The 23605-nt window shown below is 34.7% G+C and overlaps 1 long non-coding RNA gene across 1 annotated transcript; it reads left to right on the plus strand.

The window, feature by feature from the left end:
• Positions 1 to 3672: 3672 nt before the first annotated feature.
• On the plus strand, positions 3673 to 22364 carry LOC130047428 (uncharacterized). The gene is made up of 3 exons (XR_008796325.1): positions 3673 to 3799; positions 19298 to 19378; positions 21555 to 22364. It is a non-coding gene; the product is annotated as an uncharacterized LOC130047428 (long non-coding RNA).
• Positions 22365 to 23605: the final 1241 nt, after the last annotated feature.

A 23605-nucleotide genomic window follows, 5' to 3' on the forward strand; every position in this document is an offset into this window, starting at 1 on the left:
CGTGATTTTCCTTTAATGCCGAGTGTTGAGGAGCAATCACTACATGTACCAACATTTGATAATGGACTCTGGTCTCTGGTGGCTAGGACTCAAACCCATGATCACGAAGCAGGCGTTTGACCACTATGCTAAACTGATACGCAGTTTGAATATTAGGATGAAAAATCGAAAGTAAAGCAAGGAACTGGACACCATACATACATGTGTATTACGTCATACTGTTGGTGTACTGTTGGTAAATGAATTGAACTGACACGTGTAACTGTTGGAGGGGTACATTTTCTATGCGTCTTTTCTTTGTTTTAAATCTTCATTTCATATTTTCTAAATAGGGGTGGCTGTGTGTTTATCTATGGACTAGAGTAGATGACGTCAGAATGTACAGAGTATATCGATTGAATAAGGGTGAAATCAAAATTTTAAAAACTAGCGTTTGCCTTTTTTCAGCATGTTTGTCTGGTAGCTCTGAATAAACTACTTTATTAGAGGAAACTGCGAGCTGTTTAGAAGGAGTGAGATGTTGCATACTGATTGCACTAAACACCAGCAACGTCACTATGTGTGGACCATCTAGTTGATTCTTGCTTTAGGTTTTGTACAGACTGTTTCATATGTTATATTTTGAAATGAAAATGTTTTTCTTATCTATCATAATTTTAATAGAAACGTATTATCCATATACATTTAACCACCAAATCCTGCATCTTTATCCATTTGGAAAAAGCCGTCCATCTTCTAAACCCTAGTCACTATCCTTCTGACAAGCATCCTAGATATCTTTTTACCTTTGGAATATCTGAATAAGGTTTGATGATTTATGCTGGTAAAAGAGGTTTACAATTGTTCAATAAATATTTCAAATACGAAATATTCCCGTGGGGATCCGGGTTAGAATAGGTCCTCATTACCCTTTGCTTGTCGTAAGAGGCGATTAAATGGGGCGGTCCTTCGGATGAGACCGCAAAAACCGAGGTTCCGTGTCACAGCAGGTGTGACACGATAAAGACCCCTCTCTGCTCAATGACCGTAAGCGCCGACCATAGGCCTACATTTTGCAGCCCTTCACCGGCAATGGTGACGTCTTCATGTGAGTGAAAAATTCTAGATACGTTAAACAGTATACAGTCAACCAAGTAAATACGAAATCAGAGTCGATGTCATAGTTAAGAACTATGACGTCGCTTTTTCCATGTTTCAACATACATTTAATAATGAAGCATGATACACACCTACAGTGTAATAGTATACATAGTGTGAATAATGGTTACACTACAATAGCATCTTTAGAAGACTTCTTAAATAAGTACGGGCAGATTTTCCCCTTTCTTATAACGACCGACACAGCGTCTATGTCCACGCGTCATCAGGATGCCTCAGATGATACCGAGTAATTTGTTAAGAATCATTCCTACCACAAACAATTAAAAATGCAAAGCAGGTCACACGGGTTAGTTTAATTTCCTCCAACAGAATAATGAGAAGACTATATACGGATACGACACGTAGCGGATTCAGTGATTTAATTTCGCCGGGAGCGCTTCATCATGGACAGATATTAAGACGTCAAATGGCTAATGAATTGCCAAAAAATATTTGGTGTCCAAATGTTTATCAACGTGTCAATTGTTTGCGAATAATTTGTCAATTTCTGTGGGTTTGTGAACACACGTGCAATTGAACATCACAAATAAGAATCACTGACGTATAGTAAATCAAATTTACCGATACCTGGTTGCATCATCACGGGCTTGTCCAAGTACGCGTGTGTGGTATTATACTCAAGCCCGCGCGATCAATATAGACCAACAGGTTGTCCTAAAACCTCAGAGCATATTTCTAACAAGTTAATTATATTTTGATTAATGTATGTTTGGTTGTATAATGATAAGTGTAGATAATTTTCCCAGAAGGTGATCAGTATTTGAAAAAATTCTTATGAAAATAATCTTACAGTGTCACGTATAATCAATTTAAATTCCAAGTCGTTAATGTGAATTAAACGTACATAATTAATGAAAAATTGTTTTAGTTTGCTATCAACTATATGCATATTGCTTCGGATTTGCGCCATGTTAAAAAGACCCTGTGGCTTCTTACATAATGCAGACAAAAGGATTTTCAAGAACGCGGACATTAGCTACATGTAAGCCCCATGTACATTTGTATGTCGCAATAAATGACTGGTCATGCAATTTGACCAACAACAAAAAAATCCGCGTTTTCTTGTAATGAAAAACTAGTTTCAGTAATGTTTTGATAAGAAATAATATCAAACACTGCCATTCATATGCAAGTTATTGCGCAATATATCATTAAATAGTAAATTATTACGATTTTGTAACATTCCAGGATTGTCAATGTTTGCAAATTCTCATAACCCCAGAAGGACAACTATTTGCATTTCAAAAGTACAGCCTAGATTAGTTCACAAAACGAGATAACTAAACACCTATATTGTGAAAGGCGAAGATTACAAACAGTGATCAATCTCATAACTCCTATAAGCAATACAAAATAGAGAGTTGTACAAACACGGACCCCTGGATATATAGAAAGTTTTTTGAGCTTACGATATTGGGGGGGGGGGGGGGTATGCTCGTGTCCTCGTCACAAGTCCACCAGTTGAAATATGATAGTACATCTATTGTATTATAAACATTTACTATGGATATCAAACTTTTCCCGAATAATTTTCGATGTAATTTAATTTGAAGATGTTTCATGGTATAGACATACTTACGAATGTAAATCACCCACAGATCACAGAAAATGATCTTTTTGTAATTCAGTTTAACAACATTAAGTTCCAACAAAGACGCTTATTTTTCTCAAACCTCGAAAATTTGAACCGCGAAATCAAATATTTCTACAGAATACTAAAATCTACAACGCACTGTGATTTACACATACATAGATCCTCAAATAGATAGAACATGATCGTTTCATGCATTGAAACAGGGGGTCATACAAGACACGTGACCTCATTGTCGACTTGAGAAGTTATTTTAGGTAACACCAGCCCTCGCTGTTCACATACTTCAGGCGAAGAAAATTTCAAACTATGTTGAGGGATAGAGTTGTCACGAACTGCCTTTATACATAGAACACTCGGTGGTGATAGCTGAAAAATGTCCTAGACGTTTTCAACAAATTTCAAATATAGCTCAATAAATCAGTAGCAAATTTCCCATCCATTGAAGTGGCTCAGCCGATGCCACCGGCAACAGACGCTAGAGATTCATTGTGCTCCGGGTACTGGGCATCTCTGAATAATTTACGCAGCTCTTACTTTTAAGTGATATATATATATCACTTAAAAATGTGTGTGTGTGGTTTTTTGTGTGTGTGTTTTTTAAATATTTCAAACATATTGTGTTACGCATGCTATATATATCTGATTTTCTTCAAATCTCATTGTGGAATACTTCAGAAATGAATTTCATTTTTGGAAATACACGAGGGTGTGAATTGAACTCTTCACGCCTTGATCACCAACCACTTGGGGGGGGGGGGGGGACCTACGATGTCGACATCTTTATAAATAATGTGAACGATACACAGCGTCAACCTTACTTTGGATTATTCTTTTCTGGGAGTTTTGAAAAGTGCGTGTCTCTCTACTTTTAACCCTAAGTTACTATCTCGTTGAACATTTCATTACGAAAGCTCAGGGAATTGCTGCACTTTTAGAACGTTTTGTCCAGAAGTGACATTCAAGCATTTCAAATGGTTTTCAGAAATTTAACATACATGTAAATACTTCATCGGCAAAAGAAAAGGACACAAGTTTACATCAAAGGTACATGAATATTTCATTTTTTATATTTTTGGAATGAACAAAAACCAACATGCTTATTATTAAAATGAATGCAAATCTATTAGTAAAAATTGAGCGTCCTTAGAGTACGGGGGAGTCAAGGACGCCACATCCACGACGGAAGTCAAGCGTTCAGTAGAAGATTTACATTGTACTGTTCGGAAATTATTATTGAAGTAATTCATCATATCTCCTTTGTACTTTATTAACGACAGAGCGTAGCGTTTATTTTTATATCGTGTCTACTTGCACAAATTATGCATCAGTTTTACATAAATCGTCATTCACTGTACGATTAGTTAATAATTACAAAAGGACTAGAAGCCGCAGAAGTAATTTGGTTTATCTCTGCTATTAATCTTTAAAGTCCCCCTTATTGAAATGAGTCGCTGACACACTTCTGATTGAACTCCTTTACACTTTCAATGAGTTATACATGTAGGTTGTTTTTAAAATTTACCGCTACGCTAGATCAGGCCGTAGAGCGCCAGAAATATGTAGTGGATTGGAACACCCCCACCCACCCCCACCCCCACTGAAACCGCCCTTTGTCATTACAATACATTTAGTTAATAAGCGTGATGTCACCAGGAACTTGGAATAAATATTAACAGCCTTGGATCGTTTGGATGGGACCAAACAAACCGAGATGGCTTGTCAAGGTACTGTAGGAATCGGTACAGTAAAGTCTCATCATTGCTAAATGACAGAGGGCGCTTGACACACGTCAACATATCATATGTGGCACTTCACAAAAAGCTGGCGTTTTCACTTGGGTGAAAGGTTTTTAAGAGGATCTGAGAAATCCGACGAAAACCCAAAACAATTTATGATATTTGTGATTGCATAGTATATTCATAGGCCTACATATATGTATATCGTAGCCAATTTGAATTTGAATCACAAATGAATTATATACATACATGCATACACACATACATGCATACATACTCGATTATTCTACACTCGTTGTAGTTGTTTATGTTTAAGTGGCCTGTGATATAGAAATTATCCCATGCGTTCATTGTTTTTCATATCGTCCATAATACAAACAACCTATGTATTTATTCCTATTTGTTATGTATATAGATGTATCTTGTAATAAAGATGTAAGTAAAGGCTTCATCTTGACATGTCACTTGTGCGTCACAGTACCTTTATCGAGAAATGAAAACAATGAAACAGCAGCGGTTTATCAAAGAAAAAACATTGATAAATGTAAAATATTACAATGATGCTTAGCATAGACAACATGTAAAAGGAGAGAAGAATGCCAATCTGCGATTCATACATGTGTATGTTGTAGATTGTTGACAGAAGGGTTCATCACATAATTATGAACTTAGTTTTTCCTGTGGATATGGTACCGTTTACGAAATAGACACATATGAAAATAAAAAATAACATGCTTAAATTTACTGCTTTAGTGGAGAAAAAATTCTTTAAATGAATGATTTCTGTGTAATTAGATGCAAGTATCCATGTGATTACGAGATGCAAGTATCCATGTGATTACGAAATGCAAGTATCCATGTGATTATGAGATGCAAGTATCCATGTGATTACGAAATGCAAGTATCCATGTGATTACGAGATGCAAGTATCCATGTGATTATGAGATGCAGGTACCCATGTGATTACGAGATGTACATTTGTAAGTATCCGTGTGATTACGAGATGTAAGTACCCATGTAATTGCGAGATGTAAGTATACATGTAATTACGAGATGTAAGTATCCATGTGATTACGAGATGTAAGTATCAATGTAATTACGAGATGTACATTTGGAAGTATCCATGTGATTACGAAATGTAAGTATCCATGTGATTACGAGATGTAAGTATCCATGAGATGTAAGTATCCATGAGATTACGAGATGTAAGTATCCATGGGATTACGAGATGTAAGTATCCATGGGATTACGAGATGTAAGTATCCATGGGATTACGAGATGTAAGTATCCATGTAATTACGAGATGTAAGTACCCATGTAATTACGAGATGTAAGTAGGCATGTGATTACGAGATGTAAGTATTCATGTGATTTGAAGATGCAAGTATCCAAGCGATTACGGGATGTAAGTATCCATGGGATTACGTAATGTAAGTATCCATGGGATTACGAGATGTAAGTATCCGTGGGATTATGAGATGTAAGTATCCATGGGATTACGAGATGTGAGTATCCGTGGGATTATGAGATGTAAGTATCCATGGGATTACGAGATGTAAGTATCCATGTGATTACGAGATGTGAGTATCCATGGGATTACGAGATGTAAGTATCCATGGGATTACGAGATGTGAGTATCCATGGGATTACGAGATGTAAGTATCCGTGGGATTATGAGATGTAAGTATCCATGGGATTACGAGATGTGAGTATCCGTGGGATTATGAGATGTAAGTATCCATGGGATTATGAGATGTGAGTATCCATGGGATTATGAGATGTGAGTATCCGTGGGATTATGAGATGTAAGTATCCATGGGATTATGAGATGTAAGTATCCATGGGATTATGAGATGTAAGTATCTATGGGATTACGAGATGTGAGTATCCGTGGGATTATGAGATGTAAGTATCCATGGGATTATGAGATGTAAGTATCTATGGGATTACGAGATGTGAGTATCCGTGGGATTATGAGATGTAAGTATCCATGGGATTACGAGATGTAAGTATCCGTGGGATTATGAGATGTAAGTATCCATGAGATTACGAGATGTAAGTATTCGTGGGATTATGAGATGTAAGTATCCATGTGATTACGAGATGTGAGTATCCGTGGGATTATGAGATGTAAGTATCCATGGGATTACGAGATGTAGGTATCCATATGATTACGGATCTTAAATATCATTGCCAGCTGTTGATATTTGTATATTGCATACACTATTATAGCATCAGATCTGCAGGTGCAATTGTATATGGTGTGGTGACGTTCACTAAAGAGAGAGAGAGAGAGTAGAATACCTGTTGTAGTGTGCTTTTTATTAGGAATATTCTGCTACCGGTAGTTTTTCATTAAACGATTACTTATTGTTTATTGTATATTGTTTATTCCCTCTCGAGAATATTTCACTCATATGGAGACGTATTCTTTAACGACAGTAAAGGTGAAGTATAGATAGTATTGCAGTAATGTTTGGAGGTAAATATGTATTTGTACATATAATATTAATGTATATCTAAATATTGTATCATTAAACTACTGGCATTGGTATTATTTAAAGGATTTATGAGATTGATTACTATTCGTTATCTTCACTTGTTTTTTATGATGAAAATTGAAAAATAACTCAATTATGTTCACTCCAATAAGCCCAATATAACAACTCTCTCTCTCTATTTAAGGAATGAAAGTAACTTATATTTGTTTTATACGATATAAAGTAAGTTGGGACAGTTTGCGCATTATAAACCGCGAAGCAGTTTATAAAATTGCGTAAACTGTCCAAACTTACTTTATATATCGTATAATACAAATAAAAATTACTTTCATTCCTTATAATTTAATTTAGTGAACCGCGTTTGATATTATTTGATGGGTGATTCTGAAGAAAATATCATTTTTTTTATGACGCGTACCAAAATCGCCGTAGCAAACGGTCAAACGTATTGTGACGTCATTCCTGTACCGTCATATAGCGGGACTAAAGGGCAACTTTGTTTATACGATATAAAGAATGTTGATAAAGTGAAATGAACCAATCAAATTGTGTGTAACAAGTAAAATTTATATATATATATATATATATATATATATATATATATATATATATATATATTCAGAACGGGAATAGCTAACTTATTACAACCTTGTATCTAATCTTTCTGACTACATGCATTTGTTGGGGTACTAGCTTTAACACAATTCATATTGCCTTTGTAGTTTTAGATAAGCAACAACTTCAATCAACAAAACACAGACAGACAACATCACCAAGAATCTACTACATGTATCTAAAACTGACGGGCGTTCCCGATTTACATAATTCGTCATGAATTATTGTTAAACATAGCTATGTTTTGTTCCGGTCAGTGTTGTCAGAAATAAACTAATTATTAATGCAGTAGATGGTCATCATCTCTTTCTTGGGAATGTAAATCCAGTGGTCCGTCCGTACATTTTCTTAACGTCTATAAATTGACGGTTTTCCCCTCACGCAACCAGTAGTAAATCTTGCTTGTCCCAAGTTTGAGAAAAGCAGCATAATAAACCTAGAAGCAATAACTACGTCATCTAAAAACAGATGTTGTCTTTGATGGTGACAAAATATATTTGTTTCCCGAAATCTATATGTTGCGTAACCACATGAGCGTTTCCTGGTGTCTATAGCCGTTCTTTTGCTGTCTATGTTTTTACCCCCAGAAGCAGACACATATACACTATACCGAGGCACTATAGTCAATGCCTTATGCATTATATGTCTTAGATATTTTTGATGAACTTGCTCGTTTTTGGTAGCATTTATACTTTGCTTAATTAATTAATAGTTAATTGTGCTCCTTGCACTGTGTCATCGCCATGTGGACAGCATGTTGAGGCTGTCAGACGGCATAATTTATGAATATTAAATCTCCAAAACGTCCGTAGTGAATTCAAAATGTAAATAGAGTACCAGTCTGACACCATCACGGCAGCGACCCAGAGAACCTTCCTCCAGAACCACGATAGGTGGTGGCAACAAATAACTCTAACTGTCAGCGGAGAACTTCAGCCCGCAGGCAGCAGTTGTTTCTCCAGCTTTTAACAACAAAGAGACACCAGCATTCTGCCTGGGGGCATGTGGTCCGCTAGGTTTTCACGTGGTGAGGTGTCACTTGGGATTGTTACAGTTTAGGTACGTTTTCTGCAGGTGCGCGCGTCAAAACATTGTTTACAGCTTACTTGGTTCAGCAAAAGACAGTAGTCGTTAGGTCACGGATTACGTCCGGTTGTCCGCACACATACACATATATGTAACGTCAAAGTGGTTGGTGTCTTATAAGGTTTTCTTTTCTGTATAGGACAGGTTTGTTTCAGTTGTTTCAGTTGTCCTCGCCCCACACATCGCTCTGGGAGTGAAAATGGTTTGGGTGTATGAGCTCATCACCGTCAACATCACCACGATCTGTCCACTTCATGTCCCCACCGGCGGTCCACATACTGTTGCTGTCACATGCGCTCACCCTTAAGCCAACAAAATAAACGGTTTAAAAACCAGAGGATTCGCAGAAAAAAATTATTTGAAATGTACCCTCTATTACACAATAGCTCTCATGGGAAACTATTATGTCAAATACAAAAAATAAGATAAATAAAAATTTTAAAAAATGATTTAGAGATACGTTTCAAATCTAACTAGATGTGGGGAAGGGGTTAAGTGCGATTTAATTTGTATTCCTTTTTTGTACAATATAATAGTCCATAATGTATGACAATACAATAGTCATATTTACAATGGGGTGTTCGAACTTAGAAAACTCATTTCTTACATATTACTAATTGAAAAATGGTGAGAAAATGAAATAAATAAGATGCTGAATTACAATACTGTGCACATTGTTTTAAACTTACTCATCATGCTTATATTTAACGAAAGTTACAAAAAAGACTGTTAACGACCTAAAGATTCAAACAGCATAATTTAATTTACAACTCATTGTGATTTACAATTATTCTCCTAAATTTTTACGAGTACGTAACCAACCATGAAGTGGAGCGTGCATACTAATGAACTAGAGCCGGTCAGCTGTCACTAGGGATTGTGAAAAATGACTATTTTCTGGGTTTGACGGGTTTACAAGTTTCCACTAACCTCTAGCACTTAAAGTGATGATGTCCAAGTATAGTGTGGCAACACGGCCATTAGTCATGTAAAACAAAAACTCCCCAGGACCACTGAATTATACCGCGAGGGCGTCCACTGAACAAACGAAACTGACCACAGAGTACTTCAAAAAGAGAAGAAAGTAACACAGATAGAATATGATGAAATGAAAATTTTAATGAAAGTATTTCAGGATTACAATGCAGTTGTAAATTATCTGCAGTGACAATTGTAAGGTCGAAATTTACAATTTGGCACTTTCCCTATGATTTTCAACAAACGTACCGATATAAGAATTTACTTTAATGTGTATTGACATATTCTCCCTAGTGCACCTGTACTTTCAATCAAATAAACAATTTTCGTGCTTTAAACCATCATCACAGAGTATATTTTTAATTTATATTCCCTGCTGTTACAAAAATTGATAAGAAGTGCTACATTGTAGAAGGTTAAGTCTTGGTAATTGCATCCTAAAGGAATTGTAGAGGAATATCATATTTTGTTTCGTATACATGTATTTATGTTGTTAAAAATACTAGTACTCCGCATCAAAAAGCTTAATCTTCCGCAGTTAATTTGAATACAACAATTTCGGATTATGTGTTGTTAATTTACATTTTTTTAGACACTTGGTGGAATAAAACTAAGATGATCCTTGCCCACAGTATCCGGACCTTTGCAATCATATATATGATATATGATATATATGATATATATATATATATATATATATATATATATATATATATATATATATATATATATAGCCGTAAGGCAACACATGTGATAAACTTACAATATCTAGGGTATAGACATGTAGCAATCAATTGCTAGCAGATTTCAATCAATCAATGTTTTATTTCATGCAATACAAAGTAAATCATTGAAAAGGATATTAATTCAGATATTACGAGATCTTTACTTTGACATCATTCACATTGTTTATAAATAGGTATGCCTCGTGGCGTCCAAAATTGGTTACAAGAAACCTCCTGTCTAGTGTCTATCTTGAAGCATATCAAAACAATGTATTTACAATTTAATCCAGAATCACGTGTATTCTAATTCTTATGTGTCCTTGTGAATGAATTGGTACAGCATTTGTGTTTGCGCTTGTATTCCTTTAACACTATTAACTCCTACCAGGCGATATGCCACATTTAATTTTCACATGTTTACCGACAGGAATATGCTGATGAATTTGTGATAAACAAAGGACATTATGTAGTTTTTAATAAATTCTTTTTTTGGGTCTTGACACGTTAGTTTCAGGTATATTTCAGGAAATTGCAACGTTTATTAGTAAAAATAAAAAAACAGAAGTGACGTGACACTAATTGGACTAAAATAAATGCATTCTTGTTACACCTTTATTTATATGTTTGTCTGTGTTACCTACAATAAGGAATCTATTCTTACATATAGTCACAAACACACCTCAATCAATTATCACATAAATTAATTTCATTCCAAGTTATAAAATTTATGGAGTTGTTTCTATTTTAACAAATTGGTGGCCAACTCAAACCCTCATAAAACTGCCATTTTGTTTTAGGGTCTTTGATCCGGTGAGGTCCTTGTGGACTTCCGTCAGGTTTCTACTATTCATCCAGTTTGCTTGTTTATTTACAAGCTGGCGTTCTCGAGGATGTTTCCAACTCGATCGGCGGAAAGAAAAGTCAGCGCAGTTTTCACATACCACTCAATCCAAACAGCACTTCGGTGCCTCTCCACGCCGATCAAACAAATACAGCCTGTTGTTTACAGTGGGTTTATTGTTTTACATTGAAATTACCTTTTTTTGATTTGGACGACAGCAATTCTGTAATGGCACTCGCTTCATGAACTTGATTTTCTTTCATTTGTTTTAATTTAAATCAACATTTTGAAATATGACGTCACGATGTAATACATCAGGATGACGAGACATTTGCAACCTTGATAGAAAATTATATATATTCTTGATTGTAAACAAGAATTTGTTTAGTTTGAAACACACGCTCAGAACTCGGACAATTGAGTCCTGGTTGACATTACAGCTATATGACCGGTCACTATGTCAGGTTCAGCTATGTTCACTTCCTTGCTAAGTTGTAACAATTGTTAATACGCGCAATTTCCGAGATACCAGCTCTTCTGTAAAGAAGGTACGTTCAATATTCTGTTGAATGCTTGGGGGGGGGGGGGGGGGGGTTTACAATATGTATACATATATTATATACTGGGTTTGTAAATAAGGATAAAAGTTATGAAAGCGTAGATTTGTTTATATCAGCCATTGTAATACATTAAACTGACAATATAATGATAAGTTATTTGAACTAGGACAATAAATTGAATATGAAATTATCATTTATTTCCTCTTCTGTACGAGAGGAGTGATATTTTTATCAAAGACAGATGGTGATCATCGATTTTTTTTTTAGCTTCTTTTATTATCATATATACATGTACTCATAAACTTACTAAAATTGTGTGTTCCTGCAGTTCGGGTGGTTGCATGACGTCTGGTAATCATACATATATGAAGGCAGCGATAAACACTGTGCGTAATAGTTCAACAAAGCGAAATAAATATTGGGTAACTCAGAAATTGCTTATTAATATCCTCCATGTGATGTGTTGTTTGATAGAGGGAAAAAGATACCTGTATCATTCTATAGTACATAACAGTAACTAACCGACAAGAATTCCATTTTGACTTCTGTTATCTATAATTTTAAGAATCATGATCTCAAAAAGAGTAAAGGCATGGATCAACAGGATGATAATATCTCTCATCTTGCAAATCAGCATTGCAAGTCCTGTTTAAAACCGCCTTCTATAGGACTGAACAAATGGCGAAAGGAAGTGTTTGAAAGTTTCACTTCCTTTGAAAACCAAATCTTTATTATCAGCAAAATAAAAACCCCATGAACTTCTTTTAAAAACATTTTTAAATTGGTTGAATGCATGAAGTTAAAGCATTGATTCGACACACGACCTTAACTGGTATTCCTATTTCAAACTAGCTGCAGAACTGTAGCTCTCTGAGAAAATATTGGGGCAGATCACAAAGCTATAGATCCACCCCTTTTAAAAAGGCATTCGATTCAGTTAATAGGGAAAAATTGTATAGAAAATTAAAACACTACGGTATACAAGGGAAGCTGCTTACCATTGTTCGCTCCATGTATGGTAGGATTAGAACTTGTGTAAAATCCTCTGGTCACATTTCACAATTTGTTGAAAATCACATTGGTCTGATACAAGGAGAAGTGTTGTCTCCCCTGTTTTTGTTTTGTTTGTGAATGACATTTAAATTGGATTTATCAAAAAAGGTAATCATCAGACTGATTTACAGTTATTAAGACTTTATATTTTAATGTATGCTGATGACATGGTGTTGCTTGCAGAATCAAATACTGAATTACAAAATATGTTAAATACGCTGCAGAGTTATACAGATGAATGGGATTTAGTTGTTAATGTAGCAAAAACTTAAATTGTTGTATTTAGAAATGGTGGGAAGACTCGCACAGATGAGAAATGGGTGCATAAAGGTGAAAGTATAGAAATATTAGATCAATTTGTTTACTTGGGCGTTTTATTCAATTTTAATTGTAAATTTTTGGTAACGCAGAAACAGTTAACATCACTGTTCGTTATCTTCACCTTGCATCACAAGGTCCCAAAGCATTATTTGCCCTTAAATCAACTATAACACAATTGTATTTAAACCATTGTACCTTATTCTCCCTTTTCGATACTTATGTCTGTAGTATTTTGAATTACGGATGTGAAGTGTGGGGATTACATAAAGGACCTGACATTGAAAAGGTTCACCAGGATTTTTTAAAATTTGCACTTGGTGTTCGTAAAAACACTAATACAACCATGGTATATTTTGAAACAGGGCGTTTACCATTGTACCATGTTCGCATTTTGAAAATGTTCAAGTTCTGGTTTAAACTATTGCAGTCTGAAAACTGTATTCTTAATGCTGCATATGAATGTTTATACAAAATATGTGAAAATACAAAGCATGTAAGTCGTAACTGGGCTACTTTTATCATGATCAACATAACTTAAATAGACATGTTTGTTTGCCAATAATACAACAAAGATTGAAGGATCATTTTATTCAAAATTTACATAGCAACATGCAGTATGAATCAAACTGCACTATTTACAAACATTTTGTTGATAATTTTTGCTTGCAATATTAGCTAGAGAAATCTATTCCTAAATTGTACAAAAAGGGTATCTCCAAAATAAGGTTATCATCACATAATTTATCCATAGAAACTGGCAGACATAAAATGTACCACGTGAAAAAAGGTTTTGTAAAACATGTATCACTGAAATTGAGGATGAATACCACTTTTTGTTAGTATGTCCTGTATATTGTCAGATTGGAGCTAAATTAGTGAAAAAATATTACTGGAGTAAACCCTCCATGTTCAAATTTTTACAACTATTAAGTGTGAACAATGTTAAAGAACTTCGTAACTTAGGAAATTTATTTGTAAAGCTCTTGAACTAAGAACAGTCCATAATATGTAATTTGTATCGTCATTCTCCTTTTTTACTATCATTATACTATTGTATTTACATCTGCTATATGTCTTTGTAAGAATTGGCCGCTTATTGTCAGCTTTGTAATTATTATCCATGTTCAATTTTGTTATAATGCTATGAGATATATGTCTTTCGCAATAAAGAATTATTATTGAATAAAAAAAACTTCCGATTTACCACCAGAAAAAATGCACACGGTTAAGGCCTTATATCGCTGCATTCTTGCATTACTGTCTCATAACTTTTTATTAAAAAAAAATCTTAACATATTCTACTACTATGCTTGTGTCCAAACATATCTTCAAATATTAATTAAAGCTCCATACGACCCGAAAACTCACAGCTTCAAAGAATTTCGATTGTTGACGTAGCCATATTAGGTAGCCAGTCAATTCGAACCCCGGTTCATTTTTATATTCATACTCTAGTACCCCTAAAAATATTTTAGTGAAATACTAGTATTTTGGATGAAATCATTCCAGTTCGGTTAAATAATAATTATTCAAATAGGTTTGAAAATTGAACTACATTCACGGCGTTGAGCTCTGATTTTACACTTTACTATTGAAATGGAGTGTAAGGAAACAGACTAGGCTTTTGTAGCATTTTTAATATTCAAGAACTTATTTTACCTTTAGAAAAAAAACCGTGTTTTTTTTAATTTCTATTAATTATTTGTTATAAAAATAAATGAAGACCGAATACATTACTCGTATCGAGTATTATGAATAGATACAAATAGCAACATGGTTCAAATTGACTAGCTGCCTAATATGGATACGTCAAGAAACGAAATCATTTGAAGCCATGAATTTTCGGGTTGTATGGGGCTTTAAGTAATCTTTGAAGATATGTTTAGAAACAAGTATAGTAGGAATTTTTAAAATCAGATTTATGAGACAGCGATGCAAGAATACAACGACACAAGGCCTCAACCGTGTGCATTGTTTTGCGCCGTAAATCGAAGGTTTTTAAAAGAGGTGAATCTGTAGTTCTCTGATCTGTCACAATATTTTCTCAGAGAGCTACAGTTCTGCAGCTAACTTTAAACCATTTAGAACTTTCGGGGCGGGATAAAAGTGTTTGTCCAAAACGTATTTATTAGCAGTTATGCAAGGGAATCGGTAAAATTCATCTTGGAACAATGGTGCTTCGTTATCTATCTATTTTATCTATCTATCTATCGATCGATCGATCTATCTATCTCTTTCAAGTTTTCTCCTTGGCTTTGACAGAGACCATCTAAATGAACACCGGATCCTAATATGGTCAGCTACCAGAAATTTACATGCAAAGAGGAAAGAATAGTGAAATCATCATAATTAGTTCATTAAGTAATAGGAAATAATGTAACATCATAAGTTTCTTAACCGCAGCAACCTTGAAAATCAAACCAGTGTGACATGCACATATTCTGAATGTCAAGTGAAAATGTTAAACAAACATATAAATAAATCCACAGAGATGTCATTTGTTTTTCGTCGAAAAAAGACTACTACAGAGAATTATGGCATTTTCTTCAATGAGGACAATATCCGCAAACGCTGTTAGTGGTGTCTCATGAATATTCATGTCTAATTGATAAGAAATGCTGTGAAAGTGGAAGATTTATGAGTTTTTTGTGGCAGTCCGGAATATTAGTGCCACCTGTGAGGAGAGCAGGGGTCACGGTTAGCACACGGAGGACAAGAAGCTGGAAATCCGAAAAGACCTTAGTACGACGGACAGACACCAGCTCTCTGGCAAAACATTGAAGTTGACATGGCGTGCGTAGAAAGATAAATTACTTTTTTACTGTAGTTATCGCTACATTTCTGTAAATATGATAAGTCATATCCAATTAGCTAGAATATCATGATTGAATTGCAAGAAACATCACGGTGAAAATCATAAAATAACCCATTAAAAGTTTCTACACAGAGCAATAAAGATGGAGTTGGCATTTTATAAGATCACTTCTTGTGTAGCAGCGTAGAATCACGTTTGAGATTTGAGTTATGAAGGTTATGCGAGTTTTCAATTGAATTTCTACTAATGTCGACAAGATTAAACCATCGAAATGCCATGATGTCACGTGTAAATATTGTTTTAATTGAGGTCGTTATTTAAACTTTATGACTTAAAAACGGCGGGTAAACGTTAGGTGTTTGACACTTATAGGCTTTAGCGTCTTACGAACGTTTAGCAATCATGTAAGAAGTTCGGTCTTATCTTATTCAACGTCTCTTCAATTTTCGTCTTGTTTAAGATTTTGATTTGAAATGTGGCAGCCATGGAATATGGCAGACGATATTTGTACATTCATATTTATTTAAACATTCTTTGTCTGGCTTTGTGGAAATATTAGAAAGTTCCATTAGGACGAATCTACAGTCGATCACCACGAAAAACTCCACAACCGTGCTAGGTAACCGTGCATGCTATACAAATAAGATATTCTAAGCAATTAAAATATAATTATAATTAGTTAAGAATCACTTTCTACGAAGGAGGATTACAGGATATGCACTTGCTTGGACAGCGAAAATCCAATTCAAATGTCGTCGCGCATTTTCAGGCTTTTATCAAGTAACGAAAAATCCGGATAAACATATTTGTATATTATTTAATTTAGGTCAATGACAAATTGCATATCTTTTTATCTGTATTTCAGTCATATCGATAATTATTATACATATTATCAAATACGAATAAAATAAAATGAGACTTAGATTTGAAATAATATGAATTATAATAACGACATGAAATTACATCTGAAGACCCTTACACAGTTGATGTTTAATAGACTTTTAAACCAACACAGAATGGCATTAAGACGTTAACAGCCAAAATGTAACTCTAGAATGTTAATTAAGCGATAGAGTACATAAATATGTTTACTGCTGCTTAACTTTGATTGACATATCCGAGAAACGGACAACCTCAACCAGGGTTGTGGAGTAAACAGTTTCGTTTTGTTTGACGCGTGGAGTTAGCGTCCACAAAAACTGCCACTGACCGTACAACACAGCGACGGTCCATATCGACACAGGACTACTCAGTGTAATAGAGGGACCTACTGAAGTACATCACGATCACTAGGAAACAGGCCCTAGCTGCATAAGTGATTACTTTCATTTACTTTTACATGCATAGAGTAGAGGACATTATCACTTAAGATATTGGCTGATCTTGAAGGCTAGTAGTTTTGAAATACTACATGTAAACAGAAGAACAGATACGATTAAATGAAATAGATTATTAAAAGTGCATATACCATATTAAACAGTATTTTGTGCAATGTTAAAAACCAGACCAAAATAATGTCATTATGATAAACTATAAAAAATTATATTGAAAAATTCAAATTTTATACTGGTATTAAAGGAGTAATAGTCTATTCTATGCAAGGGGAAAACGGTGATTTTCTAATACATATTTATGAAGGAGTGACTTTATGGCGAATGTGCGCATGCGCGCGAGAAAATTAAGGGGGTGAGGATTTCTTTTACAGTATGTAGTCGTACTGAATAATGATTTCAAGTTAAACATGAAATTTTACCCCCTTTTCATTGTTCAAAGTGGTTCTTTCTACCCTGTTTTCCATCTGACTGTCTTCTATACCTGAAAATGTCCCACCAACAGCCAGCAGACCATCCACGCTTTCACGTCTCCGTGTTATTGTTGACGTTCTAACTTCAATTTGGGACGTCACGTCATCATGAATAATTTGAAATGGGTCGTTCACTATCCGACCCGGAGAATAGATAATTAAATAGGAATTAGCCTGGTTTCTATTTAATCCGATCGAGTTAAATTCCACAATTTGCATAAAGTGTATAACTTATATAGCTTGATATAAAACACATGGGTTTTTTTTTATTCCTAGGGTAATATCCCATTAATACTACATATAGTATAATAAGCTTTTACTTTGTCTTCAGATGTGGCAAAGTTGTACTTTTTATGTTTGCGTCATTTGTGTATGTAATTATGGAATGAATTTAATTTTTAGGCATATCATATCGTATATAAACCTGGTTTGGGTCAGTTTACGCTTTATAATCCGCGAAGGTGAGAACCTCATAAGTTCAAAGAACTTGTGTTCAAATCGTTTGTAATATAAGCACTTATACAATAAAATATGTTCAAATCAATAATCTGCGAAGCGGAATTTTAACCCCCCCCCCCCAAAAAAAACAACAAAAAAACACACACAAAAAAACCAAACAAACAAAACACTGCAAACTAACCCAAACCAAGTTATATCGCACAATATGTCTAGAAATTAAATTCCTTCCTGATAATTTAATGCAAAACGACAATGCTACAAATATTCGTTGATCAAAATGTGAATAAACACTGATAAATACAAATCATTTGCGCCGCGCAAGGATTCTCTAAGCAACTACTGAGCTGTGATGACAGCCATCTTAGTTATATATCTTATTATGAAAAATGAAAACGAAGTTATTAAAGGTGAAGTTTAGAACTAATCTCCATAACAGAAAATATGTGTAGGGTACGCCTGTGATCGACTTTGAAGTACTGTATTTTCTAGTATTTGAAGCTCCAGCATAAAATACGGGACAAACTAGTATTGTTCACTTTTTGACATCACACAAAACTAGTCTTCAGATACCAGCAAATGTGATATTTTTTGTTTTTGTTCAATCAAAGTTTTAAACTACATCAAACCTCACCAGTGTCGCCCACTAATTCCGACACAGTAAAAGAATACATAAGGAAGTGACGTCATCTAATAAAATGTAACGAATATTACGCATTGAAGGGCAGATGAAATGAATTTCAAAATGAAAGAGAGCAAAATAGTTTGAATGTAAATCTTTGTTTTGTGCTAATATTAACATATCATTAGGAGATTCTATTGAAGTTTTGCCTTTAAGTATGTCTTGTTTGACATCAAAACTTCAATCCGTCGTATAGAAGTATCTTGTAGTACAAGCTATTTTATAAAAGACTTTACAACTTAACAATGCTTAAAGTAAAAAATAACAAATATAAAATAAAGAACAAAAAGCAGCGATGTCTTGGGTTATCAATGGCGAGTGTCCTCATACCAAGGCAGGATATACCATATAAACTATTTTCTTTTTCAGATTGCTTGTGAGGGTGTTACCGGTCGACAGGGGATGCTTACTCCTCCTAGGCACCTGATCCAACATCTGGTGAACCCGGGGGTCCGTGTTTTGTATTGCTTATAGGAGTTGTGAGATTGATTACTATTCGTTATCTTCACCTTTCATTGTCCAGCCAATAAAAATTGGGTATTACAATGAGATTAAATTATTACAGTGTAACAGAGAGAAAGAGACACTAGGTATATTGACAATGGGGTAAAACTGTGTGCATTGTAAGAGTCGACTTATTGGTATATTAAAACCTGAAGATAAGTATGACTAGGGAGAGTAATTAGTGAGTTGTATGTGAGAATTCAGTAATAGATGTAATAGTACGACTAGGGAGAGTAATTAGTGAGTTGTATGTGAGGATCATATAGTACATGTAATAGTACGACTAGGGAGAGTAATTAGTGAGTTGTATGTGAGGATCATATAGTAGATGTAATAGTACGACTAGGGAGAGTAATTAGTGGGTTGTATGTGAGGATTATATAGTAGATGTAACAGTAAGACTAGGGAGAGTAATTAGTGAGTTGTATGTGAGGATTCAGTGGTAGATGTAACAGTACGACTAGGGAGAGTAATTAGTGAGTTGTATGTGAGGATTCAGTGGTAGATGTAATAGTACGACTAAGGAGAGTAATTAGTGAGTTGTATCTGAGGATTCAGTAATAGATGTAATAGTACGACTAGGGAGAGTAATTAGTGAGTTGTATGTGAGTATTATGTAGTACATGTAATAGTACGACTAGGGAGAGTAATTAGTGAGTTGTATCTGAGGATTATGTAGTAGATGTAACAGTAAGACTAGGGAGAGTAATTAGTGAGTTGTATGTGAGGATTCAGTGGTAGATGTAATAGTACGACTAGGGAGAGTAATTAGTGAGTTGTGTGTGAGGATTATATAGTAGATGTAATAGTACGACTAGGGAGAGTAATTAGTGGGTTGTATGTGAGGATTCAGTGGTAGATGTAATAGTACGACTAGGGAGAGTAATTAGTGAGTTGTATGTGAGGATTCAGTGGTAGATGTAATAGTACGACTAGGGAGAGTAATTAGTGAGTTGTATGTGAGGATTCAGTGGTAGATGTAATAGTACGACTAGGGAGAGTAATTAGTGAGTTGTATGTGAGGATTCAGTGGTAGATGTAATAGTACGACTAGGGAGAGTAATTAGTGGGTTGTATGTGAGGATTATATAGTAGATGTAACAGTAAGACTAGGGAGAGTAATTAGTGAGTTGTATGTGAGGATTCAGTGGTAGATGTAATAGTACGACTAGGGAGAGTAATTAGTGGGTTGTATGTGAGGTTTCAGAGGTACATGTAATAGTAAGACTAGGGAAAGTAATTAGTGAGTTGTATGTGAGGATTCAATAGTACGACTAGGGAGAGTAATTAGTGGTTTGTATGCTGGGGAAAACTGACAGTTACTAATGTTCCTCCTAATTATCCCCTAGCCGTGATAAATAACCTCTCATTATAGATTATTTAAATCTGGCGATATGCCGCTGGATTTCCTCAAACTCCTCCATGCGATCACTATACTACAACAGAGGTGTCTCCTCGCCATTGTCATATGTCGTATTGGATTTCATCCCGATAATTCGCCAGATTTTATTTTATCTCATGTAACACATTTGATAGACTCGGGCGAGGTGAACGAGCTACAAAGAGAACATACATTCAGATATTAGCAACCCGGGGCTGTTTTCCACCAGTGAATTGAGATATCTGCGTGGTTTAGTCTGAGGAAACTTCATCAATCTTGTGTGCCAACATTTCATTTTTCTCGTTCATAATTTCGCCTAATTATATAAAGATGTACACAGTGGCAAATAAACATTATGGCCCCCTTACCCCTCGATAACACGTACAGTAAACAATACAACGACAGAGAAAAAAAAACTTTTAAAAAATCAATTCTTTATGAATGTCAAATATATTTTACATGAATTCAATTTATTTTGTTTTCTTAGCATCTTTGATGAATTGAAAAAGTGTGTTTTGTTTAATATCTATCAATTTTCTGTAAAAACAAAATGAAGGGAAAATGTTACGAATGTGATTTTATAAGTAATAAAATTTGGAGGAGGGGTGTTGTATATTTGAAAATACATGTAAGGAGTGGTTGTATACATGATTTCTCCTTAAAGCATGTTATATTTCAGAAAAGGCAAAACGAACAAAAGAATAATTGAATAATATTTACATTGTAAATTTTACTCGATAGGTACTTGTACATGACGTCTGCAATTTGATACCCGCTTCCAGGCTGCCATCTTGCTTGCACTCGGAAATCCTTGGATACTAGGCTAGCGTGTTAGCGGGAGATCTAGTAACGGATGGATGAACAGAATTACTACTATGTTCCAACTACTTATATATCATACTGTGACTACCCCATCTCTCAGCAAATTACATGTACATACTGCACAAATTATTATCATCTGGAAATTCGCAAGGTTTTTCTTTAAGCAAAATTGAAAAAGCGGACGTATAATTTTGTCTTCTTTGAATATTAATTGAATCGAATATGCATGTATTGAATATTGGTATTCTTAACACTTCACTCAATGTACAATGTACATACATGAACAGTACATGGTCTTCCTCTATTTTATTGTTTGTGTGAGACGTGCAGTTGTGCGTTTTTATTCACCACAGTCTAATACGACACCTTTGATACAGACATCCCGGATACAAGACAACAGCAAATCTAAAAAATAATAATAATAATAATAATTAGCAATGTCATTATGACCTTAACTAATTAATAATGTTTTATCACAAGTGTTGTTTGTTGGCACCTCGAAGTGGTCAAGGCTTCTGTCAACATGGCAACAATATCGTAAGAATCATTACGGAGATACCGTGGAATTCATTTATCAAAACAGTTTCCCAAATTCAAGATAAAAGGCTGACTGTGATTGGATGATGGACAAGAAATCCTCAATGTGACAGGGACGATATATTACCACTCACAGAATTCCCTCCGGTTTGATTGCAGATCAGAAGAAACTGGTTTCAAGTGTATGACTAGTATTTCTATAATTTACAAGAATCTTCTGCTAGACCTACCTGAAAGCGAAAACATTTTATACATGTAAATAATTTTATGATCTAATAACATGAATCTACTCTTTTTGTCTGTTTTAAACATAAAACATCAAAGTCAAAACCTCTATGAAATATTTGGCCACAGAGGATTAATTTGTATATTGAATTAGAGGTTCGTAGTCTGGTGAAAATTCGAGTTATTTATCGCGGTGGTCGTGTCAGTGGGTCAGGTGTCCGCAATGACCTAATTAATATATTTACATGTATATACGGAGCCCCGGATGTGGACTCAATAACCTTAAACATTTTGGCAAATCTTTGGAGTACGCCCTACAGATCTATCGAAATCCCGTGCAGAAATTTTTACATTCATGGTTTCCTGATAGGAAAGTTATTGATAGTTTGGGGATGATAACAAGTTTCCATAATTTGCATCATTTTTAACACGAGGGTCGCCTGATAGTTACGCATGGATATCCTCTTTGATTTCCTGATGGCAGCAGCATGCAGCAGCCTTAGTGTGAAATGTACTCGTTTGTCTGTGTTATAATATGAAGCGGAGAAACAACAGAAACATTGCTGAAAGATAATGATCTATATAACTGCTTTCAATGAATGCATCAAACTCGTGGAAATCATTACAAAGATCTCCATAGTACTAAACATTAATGCATTCTCATATAAAGTATTCCTATGTCTCCAAGAAATCAGTACGGTGTATTTTGAAGAGCGTGCTTTGGTCCTTGCTTCCAATATTCATGAAGTAGCGACTTCGTGACCTTGAAATTATCGAACTTTAAATGTGTGGGGTTTTGTAGAATATTACATTTGTCATACTTTTACATTGCTTTCCACTGACGAAAATATAAATGCGATTCGTGAAAGATGTGTACTTTGATCTTCTGTGCTGCGTGCTTATACGTATTTTCAAAAAATTGATTTGGAACTAAAACTTCATTCAAACAATAGAAAACTACGTATGCATTGCACCTTTCAGTTTTTTAGATGGTAAAGTGTCTTTCAATGACCTAAATTTCTTCACAATGACAGTTTTAAAGGTTTTTAAAAGGTTTTAGTGATCATCAAGTTGCCAATGACATTTTTTATTGAGATTCTAGTGACCTTTCTACTGTAATTGATTTATCTTTAAATTGATTAATGTAAACGATTGTTAATTTCTAATCGTAAAATAGAGATATTAAAATATTACATAGATATTCTCTC

This window comes from Ostrea edulis, chromosome 6, assembly GCF_947568905.1.
Source record: "Ostrea edulis chromosome 6, xbOstEdul1.1, whole genome shotgun sequence".
NCBI lineage: Eukaryota > Metazoa > Mollusca > Bivalvia > Ostreida > Ostreidae > Ostrea > Ostrea edulis.